Below are 14,917 nucleotides of genomic sequence, written 5' to 3' on the forward strand. Positions count from 1 at the left end.
CTATATCATACGCGCATTATAGGCATACACCACTGGGAATAAAGACAAAACACTTGTCCAACTGCCTGAAACCGATTTAAAGTGTTATATCCTTTATTTGGTATATAATAATGGACACATAACTGTAGTAAAATCATTGAGAACGAATGTGACCTACTGAATTAGACTTATTACCGGGTTTGTAATTACATGAGCAACACGACGTGTGTCATATGTGGAGCAGGATCTGCTTACCTTTCCTGAGTACCTGATATTACCCCCGTTTTTTATTGGGGTTTGTGTTGCTTAGTCTTTAGTTTTCTATGTTGTGTTTTGTTTATTGTTGCTTATATTGTGGTCTGTTTTCTTTGTTTGCCGTGACGTTGTCAGTTTGTTTTTGATTTTGAATGTCTCATTTAGAATCTCTTGTCTCTCTTTTAAGTTTGTTAGAAAAAAGGCGCACAAATTTATAAAGAAAAAAAAATGCATGCATTTTACTTTGAATCGGAAATGAAGAGCGCGGACTTTATGGCATTTCATTTATATAAAATTAATCAAAGATATCAGGTTTATAATTTGGCTCGCCTGACGCGCGTTTTGTCTACAAAGGACTCATCAGTGTCGCTCGAATCAAAACATTTGCAAAGCCATGTCAATTATTATGAAGTTGAACAGCATCACTTACCAAAAATATGGGAAAGTTAAGCTGTTAATTTCTTTTTGCGGATCTGACTTCGACCTTGTATTCATTTAAAAGCCCAATATTGTTTCACGACTATATACGATATGTAATCGAGAAATAAAGGATATGGGATTCATCCATGACACAGATCAATATGTCTCATATGTTAGTGAACGTAATTGGTTTAGTAATTGACCACTTATTCAACAAAGATGTATATCTTAAGTTGACATAAAAAAAAAACAAAAAAAACAAACTGACTTTTACACAAATATATTAAGATTTATTACAGAATTATAATTACTAATAATAATGTGTATTTTTTTTTTTCTTCTCAACTTTATTAAAGAGACCAATTTCACATCCGTTTTAATAGGAGTAACATTTGTATAAAGCGAAATGGTATGAATTATCTGCTTAAACTTTCGATTTGATTAGATATACATGTTCATATCGCTCCCCATGAGTTTTTACATCCTTGGATCACAGTTGTTAGGTATTGCCCAGAAATGACACACAATGTAAACAATTCAAAAGAGAAAACCAACGGCCTTTTTTATGAAAAAAAACAGCAAATACAAAACATTTGTTTATATGAAATGCTGCAAATAACGACAACCACTGAATAATATGCTCCTGACTATGAGCAGGCACATACAGAATTGCAATGAATTGGGTGGGCTCAAACTTGTTTGCTGCTAACACCTAACATTAAAAAGTGGTGTTGCGTCACTAAAAACACAAGAACACACTATAAAAATCAATTGCATAGAACTAGTCAGATCATCTTAATCACATAAGCAACAAAGACACAAATAATTATAAAAGAGTTTTTACATTTTTTCTTTTTAGCAGACATTTTTGTCTCGTTGACTAATAGAAGTAGCAGATAATTGTAGTTAACAATGTTAATGTCACCATTTATAATGCGGATCGACAAATGATATAAGATTGAGGAACTATTGCAAGTACATTCAGATATTCAAGGTGAAACGAGTTAAATATTTCTATTCTACAACATATGTTTGTACTTCAAAAAATAGGTATGGATATAAGAAATAATTGTTACACACTTGTGTACATGTATTGTAGATTTGACAGATTACTACTAAAGAATATTGGTAAATTTGCTGACATAAGCGTCTTTTGCAAAGAAAGTTTTAACAAGCACGTTTCTCTTTCATTCTTTTCCAAAACCAAGCGGTTAGATAATCATTGTAATGCAATATTAGAGATGATTGCTGCCAATTTGTGTAGATTAAAACTTAAGTTGTAGCCTAGGTTTCCAAACAAAATCATACGCATGAAAACTACATGTCATTACTGTATAACATAAATCTCTGATAGGCAAACAACCGACATCGCATTGATAAACCTTTCATCTCAATTGCGTATACCATATTTCTCAAAACATAAACCCTTCATCACACAAGTTTATACTTTATCTATCATTGACCTATAACCTAAGTGTATAGCTACATTGTTTAATGTGATGAGGTGTATACATTCATATATTTATATGTTAGCGTGTTTGCCATAACGTATAACCTACATTTAATTTGAATAAAACATACACATTATTTGTCCTACATTCCTATAGCAGACGTTCTATATCGCATTAGCATATACCCTACAACTTAACATCTGTACTATTATTTGTCTGTTTGTCTTTTTATTTTTGGCCATGTCGTTGTCAGTTTGTTTTCGATCTATGAGTTTGACTGTCCCTCTGGTTTCTTTCGTCCCTATTTAATAACACATGTTTTACTTCTAAGTAGGATATGACATATATCGCATTAACATATGTCATTTATCTCGTTGGCGAATTATCTTCGACCTATCAAGTTATACCCTTTATACCCTTTCATAAATGCATGCTTGGTGTGATATGTTTGGGGTGTACTGTTAATCTCTTTTCATCGTGCCATATTCATTTCAGATGTCACTTGGGAAATCCTTGCTTTGACGCCTTAATGTCTTCAACATTGAGGTCATTATAGAATGTACCAGAATATCTTTTATTTCTATATATGTTGGAGCAATTCGTTCCTAGCAACATTTGATTTTGATTTATCTCATGAGTATCATTAAATATATTGGTAGTTCAGCTGTTGTGAACATTTCTCAGAGTGGAAATTAAAGCAACAATTGTTTAGTAGTAATGATGTCAGCACGCATTACTAAGTTAATATAATTCTTGAAGTGTCATTTCCATTCAAGTGTATGGTTACGTCTTGAGGTAGTTGTAAAACCAGGCTTAACCTACCATTTTCGAAAAATCTGAAGCAAGACAGGAACATGACAGACGTTTTCCAGTCGTTCCGTTAGTTGATGTAGTTTAGCGTTTCAAATATATATAGAAATTAACCAACGACAACCACTGCACTGCAGATTCCTGAATTGGGACAGTGACATGAAGTTTGCGGCGGTGTTAAACATGCATGTTTATAACATACAAACATTATCATTTTATGTTTTAATGATTTTCAGTCTTAAAAGATCTTGTAATATCAAAAATTATTAAGTGGATTTGTTATTTCAGCTGGTGATAAACAGGCATACACTAGGGATGAATTATTTCAATTACAATGCGCTGTTAATATCAGAGGATATGTGTTGTCTTTAAAATGCGATTACAACAGTGCTACATGAAGGAAACCTTGACTATTAAACAGGCACACGTGGTTGTAACAGATAACCGATAAATCATTGTGAAATGTGAGACGCTTATAAACATATATGAATAATAGTCCTTATGAAAAGTTTGCATGTCTGCATACTTAGAAAACATTGCAGTATTATATAATTTGTCAAGTACTGTAACAACACCCGGAAGCATTTTTGAAATTCTGTATAGATCTCCAACGGCTATGGTCCTTACGCACATTATCAATCAACTAATGGCTTGTGTTACAAACATGTGTCATTCATTTTAATAACCAAGTTGTTTTAGTTGCACTATTTTTCATTTGATATGGTTATATATGTATCATGATTGCTTATAAAATAGAGATTTGAGATATATGTAAAGAGGAGTGAAAAAAACAAAACAAATAACACGATAGACATATAATTGACAAGAAATACCACATCCTTTTTACTGGATAAAATGTGGTTGTCAAACATATCTTAGTTCATAGTTCAAAATTATATTATGACTTAAAAAAAATGATATTGTTTAAATAACAATAAAACAGCATTTCAATTGTTCTTTCTGTCTTCATTGGTTCAGGCAAGTTTGCAATTTCGCCGGAATCTTTTACCGTAAATGGTTGTTTAATGTTTCTGTTTTTTTTTTTTAGATAGCAATATATATTCTATCGAAAACGCAATTCGTTTGTGACCCGGAATTGATTCAGTTTAATCGATTTATGACTATTGAACAGCGGTATACTACTGTTGCCTTTAGGTATCACTGTTTATTGTTGTAAATTTGTTATATTTTAAAGAAAAGGTATGATAGGAACACTTTTCCAACCCCCTGAAACCGTAAATGTATTATAAATCTACCATGTAACATTCTACAGATGTTCAAAAGACACATAAATAAAGGCAACAGTAGTATACCGCTGTGCAAAAGTCATAAATCGATTAAGAGAAAACAAATCTGGGCTACAAACTAAAACCGAGGGAAACACATCAACTATAAGAGGAAAACAACGGAACAATAGAAAAACTGAAGTGCAACAAACACAAACGCCAATGCAACATACATAGAAACGAACTATTATATTTCGAAATTTTGTATAACATATCTGCATTATGACTTAATTGTCTTTGCATGACTAGCCGGAAAAAAGCCTCAGATTAAAAACGTGTCATTAATATTTGATGTGACCACAATCTTTACCCACATATACTTTTTGCAACAAGATGTATTTCACAACGAAAAAAATGTGTGTTAAGTCAAAATAAATGTAAGGCTGAAGCATGTTTCACTTTTGACTTATAAGTATTTACAACTTCGACAAAAATAGACAGATAGATAGCTCCTTTTACAATAGACAATTGTCACCAATCTAAAGTAATGCAGTAACTTAAATGTTTCCAACTAAAACAAAAGATATATTTATATATACTCCCTTGTAAAATGATATAATGTGGTCAAGAAACAATTCGTGACAACAAGCACTTAATTATTCGTTGTAATTTCTAATAAGATGTGCTTCTTCGCTTTGTAAACAAACCCATGCTCGAAATCCAATAAAATTTGTTTGCACGTGCGTATATTGACTATTGCAGAAAAATGAATTTTATCAAATTGGCATGCATTTAATATTTTTCATTAGCTTAAAACACTTTCAAACTCTGAAATGATGCATATGTTGTTCCTAATACATATACAATGACTACAATGTGTTACAATTCGCAATTGACATATTTGACCTAGATACGGCAACGTTCATGTTGGCTGTTCAAAACCCATCCCTCTGAAAAACACATTCCATGTCGTCTGCTTGTTTACAAACAAAATGGAATACGCACGGACAATACCGTTGCAAATTGGGCTAAAAGTAGATCACAGAGGACAACTTTATAAGATTGTAGACCACAACAGACAAGAACATTCTATTGTTTAATATGTTATTCAATCTTTGTCATCTGGACAGACCAAGAGGGTATTCAAGCATGAAGTTTGCGATGCCTCTGTCACTTTAATGTTTAATCGCCTAACATAAGAAACTATATTCCAGTTTGAGCATGAGAGTTCACAATCAGATGATGAACTATCATCAATAACTTTCACTCAAGGTGTACCTGAACCAGTGTTTGAACCAAAACCAGTGTTAGAACCAGAACAAGTGTTGGAACCAGAACCAGTGTTAGAATCAGAACCAGTGTTAGAACCAAAACCACCCATAAAGAAACCAAGGTTCAAAGAAATGCCAAGCAGAGAGCACATAGAAATGTTGGCTCAAGCCAGAGTGGAAGAGACAACTAAGCAACAAACTGATTGGGGAGTGTGCCGTTTTAGAGGTCAATAAAATTCACATGTACACAACATTATACCATCATCGTATTATGGATTTTCGTGCTATTCAGACTGCATTGTGACGTCACAATTCCCATTGAAAAAGCATGCATAGTACAATGTCATTTGAAGTACAAAAACATATATATATATATGATCTGACGATAAATAAAAGATTTTTAAAATAACAAACATGTACAAATTAACAAGTGATATGGGGTCACAAACCAGAATAATACCATGATAAATACAAATATGGGAACTTATATCTCTCAAATTCAACTGATTCATTTAAATGCTGTAAAAAGGAAAGTGAAGTACAGGTTATAAATACTGTAGTACTGAAATGACAAAATTGATGCATATATAATAAAATGGATTGACCCTAGAAGGGATTCGAACCCATTTCTCCTATGACAAATAGGCGTAATTACCAATATACCACCAAGGTTTCCAATCCATTTACAAATGCAACAAGATCGTCACTCAGTTTAAATTTACATCGTCATGAGAAAACAAAAACATATTTTATGAACTTAAAAGAGGGACGAAAGATACCAGAGGGACAGTCAAACTCGTAGATCGAAAACAAACTGACAACGCCTTGGCCAAAAATAAAAAGACAAACAGACAAATAATAGTACAGATGACACAACATAGAAAACCAAAGACTAAGCAACACGAACCCCACTAAAAACTGGGGGTGATCTAAGGTGCTCCGGAAGGGTAAGCAGATCCTGCTCCACATGTGGCACCCGTCGTGTTGCTTATGTTATTACAAATCCGGTAATTAGTCTAAATCGGTAAGTCACATTCGTGAAAAGGAAGGGTATTGTAGTTACGACATAAGGAACATATCCGATATCATCTGTGAAACGGTTATTCCACAACGGTCAACCAACTCGTGATGGCGTCCGTAAAATTTACGAAGGGATGACTTCAACTTCACCATTTGGAACGCTTGATTTGATAGCTTCCCTGTGAGCAGCAATTCTCTATCAAGGAAATCATGATAGGAAACACAAGCCCGGGAATATCGTATCAATTGGGAGATATATACTCCGTATGCAGGCGCTGCTGGAATGTTGCTACATAGAAATGGAAAGTTCACAATTGGGAAGCTGAATTCATCTCTTTTGTCGTAAAGTTTTGTTTTCAACCGACCCTCATTGTCAATTTTGGGACGCAAGTCAAGATATGAGGCAGACTTAACTGTATATGTAGTATCCTTTATCTCTAGTTCGATGGGATAGATTCGTTCAACATAGTCACCAATTTTGTATTATTTAGTGAGAGAACATCATCTATATAACGGAACGTAGAGTTAATGGATATTGCTTAATTCTTATCTTTCTTCCTAAGAAGTTCCTGTATGAAGTAAAATGCATGAATGGTGTGCGTATACTACAACAAGACTATTCAGGAAGCTCAAAATTTTGATGAATATTGTGAATTTCAAGACATCCAATGACGTAAAATATATGTTTATCTTAAACCTCTGACGACACCATACATGACATTATTCACACTAATAAGACCATTATTTTTTGATTTGTTAGCTTACATATTTCTGACCTGAAAATGTTTGATTATAAGTATTTTAGTATTTAAGTTGACACTTGCACATGTATCAACCTAATATCTAGTAAAAAAAAACAATTTTGAAGAGACCATTCAAACTGCAAAATATTATGATACCGATACACGGTTAAAAAAATAATGATAATAATTTTTTTTTCATTTTGGGATGAGGCATGTGGGTCGCCAAGAATAAAAATAAGCATGAAATTTCAAATCCTTTTTTATGAAAAGGTTGAAAAAAATCAGGTCAGGAAATCTGTTAACCTATTAAATAAAGAATAATGGCCTAAAAACATCATATTCATATCTGAATCTGCATATTAAAAAAGTGAATATTTACATCAACTTAATAAAATTAATTTTAAAATAACAATTTTAGGATGGTTGACACAAAACAGATATGATGATAATTTTGAGGAACTTGAAAGCTCATCATTTAATGACAGATTATGCTATATCTATCCAAGCCTGCAAACAAATAAAGGGACAGATTATTCGAAATCTGCATTAGTTGGCATACGAGCAGCAATATCGAGTCATCTAACCAGTCTATCATTTAATCGCAATGTTAATTTGATGAACGATAACTCCTTCATGACATCTAATCATGTAACAACCGGAATGATTAAAACCCTCAAGCGTGCTGGGAAAGATGTTACGGTGCACACAAAAAAACTGTAGCTAAAGGCGACGTACAGCGGTTATATTCAAGTGGAGTTTTTAACACGGATACACCAGTTTCACTACAAAATAAAGTTTTCTGGGATTTGATTTAAAATTTTGGTAGACGAGGACAGGAGGGGCTAAATAGATTGAAAAAAGTCATCTTTTGGTAAAATCACAGATGACAAGGGTCACACACCACAAAATGACATATAACGAGGCCAAGAAAACACACCACGTAGTTGATTCTCATGAAAACTGATAAGAAGTATGAAAAATCAGAAGATGTAAACTGTCCAGTTGCAATTTTGGATTTCTATTTATCTAAATTAAGTCCTAAATGTAATGCATTGTTTCAGCAGCCGTTGCTTTATCCAAAACGAAATAGCTGGTATGCTAATCAACAATGAGGAAAAAAATTGAGTCAAATAATGCAAAGGATGAAGCGGGCCTTTCCTACAGATACACCAACCATTGTATAAAAGCTACCGTTGGTACTGGGCTGAAACGCGCCGGGTCGATGATTTAACTATCATGTCAGTAACGGGTCATAGAAACATTACATCGTTAGAAAGTAACGTTGCTGGACCATTAGATGCACACAGGCGTGCCCTTTTAGTAAATAAAGACTTAACTGATTCCCCTTGTGCGTCCGCTGCCATTGACAATTGACTTGAAAATGTGTGTCACAGAAATTGACCTCAAAAGAAGAAGACGTTAAATTATAACTTTTCTGTTATATTTTGACACGAATATTGTTATTGTAAATAAGTTTGTTAATTTCTGCTTCAATTTTGAATTTTAGAATTACAACTTTGCACAACAGTGGTTCAAACTATTTAGATAAAAACTGACAGGGAGGTTCATGGAAGAGCCTACACAAACGCTCTACACTTATGCACATCGGACATAGAAATTGCCGTGATTGTCCTAATCAGAATCGAAATAATTGATGCAAGCTATACTTCATTGTAGTTTTAACATTGGTAGGCATTATATTCGCTCGAGCAAAAATAATCACGAATATAATGACTACCCATGTTAAAACTACAATAAAATATAGCTTGTATCAATTATTTCTTTATTTCAACCAATATTACTATTACACAATTCATGAGATAGACACTATTCTGAAAACAAATATACCGTCGATCGATGTGTTTAATTAATTTGGCGTGAAATTAAAGTTTTTAATAATCATACCGACAGGATTTTTTTTATTGTTCATAATATTATTGAATTTGATCACACAAAGGAGTCATATAGATAAGTATATGAAAAAATGACTCTAACATACAATAAACAAAGAAGCACATTTGAACTTATAAAAGTGTATTAACGTTTAGTTTATCCTGGAGAGAGAATGCTTAAAATAAACTAAAACTATAAATTATTTCGAAGCTACATGTTTATCATTATTTAAATTATCGAGCAGTTCGCAACATGGTTGACTTATTAGGTAACATAATTTACCAGATGTATGATAGTTGATATAATAACATAAACAATCTACCATATGATCATAATAGATAAATACAACAAAACTATGTATTTTTGTCGTTTCTTCGGTTTGTTTTGTATTTTGCCACGCCGCTTAGCGATGGTTCAAAACTCTTGTTTTTTTTTAAAGATATCAGCTAAATAAAATAAACCAATGACATCGCATTTTTGACACCAGTTTATAATAATGCTTACACGTAGACATAACGTTCTGTATGGTTATAAATTGTAATAACGATATTTTATATTTGGAAGAAAACAGTGTTTTCTTAAATGACCAAACAACGGATTCTAAAATATTTTATCTTCAAGATCATCCTTTTGAATGCGGAAAATGTATGTTGTCCAGGAGTATACCAGGAAAAAACATAACACATGGGATTTAGCCAAACAATCATTGCTGAACTGTAATTATATGACCAATACTGTCCACTTCTATAATTGCCATCTATAAAGTGACACCATCCGGAAAATTCCAGAAATTGTATGAAATAATAATATATTGATGATCAGGAAATCGAGACGGCTTTCAATGATAAAGTATTAGTTGCCATTCCGTGAAATACATTGTAAATAACCTGTCGCCGTAGGGATTGTTCAGACAATATGGAAAATGAAGTGTTTATAGAATAAAGTTGAGAATGGAAATGGGGAATGTGTCAAAGAGACAACAACCCGACCACAGGACAGACAACAGCAGAAGGCCACCAACAGGTCTTCAATGTTTATAGAAACATATTAATTCTTGCTATTGATAATCATTTACTGGCTGGTAGAATGCTCTCTCAATGATAATTTAATTTTATCATTTTCATTTTACTTTAGAATTTGCATGTCTCTTTATCCGCGTAAATTCTTAACCGTGTATTCATGGTTCTGTGAATATTTAAATTATTGGTTAGTTTTGACATCGTTCAGTTGCAAAAATAGTTTTACATTGATATTTATTTTCTCTAAATCAGTTGATATAATTTTCCTTAGGACACGGTAAAACAGTCAACACTCCTGTGGTGTCATGAAATATCTATGTTATTCAATGCCATTTTAACCTATCGGAACACCCGGCCTCTTTCCTTTTTCCTTGTCACCTGGCTTGTTTCTTCTTAATGGATATTTGAGATTTGAACAACGGTAAACTACGGTAATATAAATAGACACGATGATTTCTTTTACATTCATTCTCTATAAAATGTTGGTTGAGGCGAATGATACCAAAAGGACATTCAAACTCAAGTCAAAATAAACTGACAGCGCCATGGCTAAAAAAAAAAAAGACCAAAACACAAACAACAGTTCACGAAACACGACATAGAAAACTAAAGACTGAGTAACAAGAACCACACCAAAACTGGGATGATCTGAGGTGCTCCGGGAGGGTTATTAGATTCACAAACATTTGCATGATAACAAGTTCCTTATCAGTGGGGAACGAGTAATGTATGATTTGAAAACAACGGTTTCAACAACTGTATCGGAATAATAATACGATAATAATCTATATAAAGAATATTTTACACCATTTACATGATTGTTGTCAGGAATAATTATATGTTATCGATATTAATGTACTATCACTTTTTTTTAATATTTGTTAGATGTTTAGCAAGTCCGCTTTTATTTAGATTTTGTTTTATTGTGATGTATATTTCCATATTATAATTGTAACACTTTTAGGTGTCTTGACTCTTTTTGTGTCTGCGCAGTTTGAATGCAGATCTGAGGCTGATGTTTGATGCATTGGTGCGTTATAATTTTTTACATATCGAAAAGGTGTTCTTTCCGGTTGACTAACGTTTCCTGAAAACACTGCCCTTTGACGTTGAACATTTTATGTCCGGACTGTTAATTAATACCTGGAAATCTTTAGCCAGCTTTTGATTAGTTTATAACGGTATAATAGTGACTAATCGAAGAAGGTTACGAGTCAGACATATATTCAATCTTAGGAATATGCTTTATTGAAGTAATCAAATTGTTGCCTAATCAGTTGATATAACGGATCAAATAATTTTATAGGAGTAACATGGCAGTTGTCACTTTGGAGCAGGATCTGCTTTCCCGTTTTGGTTGGGTTAATATTAACATGCCATTGTCAGTTTGTTGTCCACATATGAGTTTGAATAACCCTTTAATTCTTTCTCCCTTCTTTCAAATAACGTTGAGGAAAGGTTTTGTATGACTAGGCATTAGTTTCTTTCATCACTTTGTTATGTGTAGGTGCATTCTCACTATTTTACTTCCTCTTTTTTTTATATTTACAAAACCTTCGATGTAAAAAATTTGATTGTTAATATTGTAATAGTCAGAAGCCGTTATATGTCAATTGAAGACTAAGCTTTAAACGTAGAAAATAAAACAAAAGATAATAATTGTCTGATTATTATTTTTCGAATCCGAGGTAATTTTTGAATTAATATTAGGTATTATTCATTATTTTGCTGATAACATCATTTGTTTACGGAGAGCGTTAATATGTTAAAATGATACCAATTACGGGTTATAACTGTGTATAGGTGTGGAATGTGATTATCAGGAAAGTAGACATAATATACAAGGGTGGGACTATAAACAGAAAGTATAATTTGAAATCGGTTATCTTTTCTTTTTTTGTCAGTAGTGTTTATGGTCTTTCAACTAGTAATAGTACATATCAGTGAATAAAGAATGAAACATGACGATTAAGTTTATAAGCATATGGGTATTTGTAATGAACTACGATGAACATTTTTAAAAAGCTATAAATTCAGCCGGAATTAGTTGGAGTGGTCGTCTTAAACGCTGAGTGATTTGATAGAGCATGATCGTAAATAAACTTTACAAAAATTCTTATAAAGAACGGTACATAGCCAAGCCGTCAACATGTACCACTTAAAATCTGTCATATGTTCTAAGCACCATTTTATCAACAGTAAAATATGTCCTTTAGACATTGTGATGTGCTTCATGCAACCAGCAGTGTAAATCAGACGTTGATTATGAAAAATGCCGCTAATGAGTTGAGACACTAACACGTCGATTCGGTCAACCAATTCGTGATAATGACAGTAACACTTATGAAGTATCGATTTCAATCGTTCTTCCTCAAAACTCTGTTAGAGCAGTTTTTGTATTAAAAGCATACTTCTGTTAATGACGTCTGTATAATATGAGCATGCAGAAGTGTAACGTACTAACTGTGACATGTAAATGCTATACTATGAAGATGAATGTATGCTACTGTTCGGGAATGAGAAGTAGGCAATTGGAAATTTGAAATCATCACGTCTTTTAAAATGTCGACTAAGGAAATAATCGCAATTTTATTCAATGGTCACAAATATGAACATTGCCTCAACATGGTAGACATTCTTGTTCAAATTTTCAATGTAAACTACTGCATTATCTATATTTATAACTTATCATTTGCGTCGACTCTTTTATAAGTACCGAATTTATTTTGATACTGCCTGTGTCTTTTTAAATTAAGTATGATCTATTTCCTATGTTCCATTTTAGACATAAATAGAGAAAAATGACCAGACTGTGAAACGTACATCTAGTATTGACTGTGCTTATATTTTTGAAATGTGCGAATAAAATATACATAATTCTTGTCAATTAATTTACTATCATTACAAGATTTCGTCATGTGAAATGATACGTAAAATGGTACCTGTGAAAGGCATACAATGTGTCTGAAAGGGCTTATTCTAAAGTTACTGTTTGTCAAATTATGTTTATAAGAATGTAATTAGTGAAGGAAAAAACCCAGTTAACTTTAAGTTGTAATTATAAAAATAAAATTGGTTCACATTTACTCTTTGCTTAACTACGACAAATCAGCTCTTGATTTAACAGCTAGTTAACTTATCTGCATTATGTTTGACAACTCACAGAAAAACAATTAGAAATGGAAATAGATTGGGGTTGAAGATCAATTGGATATTAACACTAAAAGAGAGGCGAAGGGTACCAAACTCATAAGTCTAAATTAAACTGATAACTCCATGACTAAAAAAGAAAAAGTCAACAGTTGAAAACACAACATAGAAAAACCAAAGACTGAGCAACACGAATCCCATTAAACAAATTGGGTGGTTTCAGGTACTCTGGAAGGGTAAGTAAATCCTGCTCCACATGTGGAACCCGTCGTAAAACACAGGCAAATCATATTAACTATTTATTTGGTATCCACCAGTAGTTAATTAAACATATGGACGAGTAAAAATTAAGATAAACAGGTTCATCATGAAATGAACCGTGTTATAGCTTAATTTAAGTTCAAGTTATTTTAACCTATGGTATTTGTTGATGTACATTCGAATAGTGCCTGGATTGAGTAATGGTGTAACAATCTATCATTAGTTAATGTATACATATTGTAGTTGAAATCATCCCTTCGTAAATTTTACGGACGCCATCACGAGTTGGTCGACCGTTATGGAATAACCGTTTCACAGATGATATCGGATATGTTCCTTATGTCGTAACTACAATACCCTTCCCTTTTCACGAATGTGACTTACCGAATTAGACTATTTACCGGATTTGTAATAACATAAGCAACACGACGGGTGCCACATGTGGAGCAGGATCTGCTTACCCTTCCGGAGCACCTGAGATCACCCCCAGTTTTTGGTGGGGTTCGTGTTGCTTAGTCTTTAGTTTTCTATGTTGTGTCATCTGTACTATTATTTGTCTGTTTGTCTTTTTATTTTTAGCCATGGCGTTGTCAGTTTGTTTTTTTATCTGTGAGTTTGACTGTCCCTCTGGTATCTTTTGTCCCTCTTTTGTCTTGAAGTATATATTATAGATACTGGCGTTCATAATCATCTTAAATGCGTGTTATGGTGTTCTTTGTCTTTTGTCTTTGTATATATTTAATCTTTACTGTTGCGTCCATATTAGTAATATCATTTTGGTGAAGCTAGGTATCAATACATCCCGACATTGTGTTATTGTGCTAAGGTCAGTTTATTAGCGTCTTTCATTTTTGCTTATGTGCTTTGTCATAGAGTGCCATTTTGTTTTTCTTTGTTGCCTTTTTTTTTGATTTTATAGCGATTATGAATATAATACATTGTTAACTGCTGTACCCCAATTTTTGACATTTTTTCCTACTATTACTGTTTGTTTTACACATATTGTTTTCAACATAATGGAATTAAATGCGTCTGTCAAGTGAGATGTTTAGCTAGATATAAATTCAGGTTGAATCCACAATTTTCTGCATGCCTGTACAAAGTCAGAACTATGACAGTTGTTTTCTATTCGATTGATGTGTTTGAGCTTTTGATTTTCCATTTGATAAGGGACTTTCTGGATTGAAGATTCTTTTGAGTTCGTTTTGTTTTGATATTTTACTTTTTATTATACTTGAATTTATCTAGAAATCAAAAATGTAGAGTATTTCTGGACACAGTAAGGTGGATTGACATGTTTATTGGATTAAAAACTCTTCAGGTTTAAACATTATTTCAGTTGCTAACACATAAAGGTAGACCTACCATAAAAAAGATAAGGGTAGCACAAATGTTGAATATTTTTTGTTTATGACAATA

This window comes from Mytilus californianus, unplaced genomic scaffold (assembly GCF_021869535.1).
Source record: "Mytilus californianus isolate M0D057914Y unplaced genomic scaffold, xbMytCali1.0.p SCAF_13, whole genome shotgun sequence".
NCBI classification, from domain to species: Eukaryota; Metazoa; Mollusca; class Bivalvia; order Mytilida; family Mytilidae; genus Mytilus; species Mytilus californianus.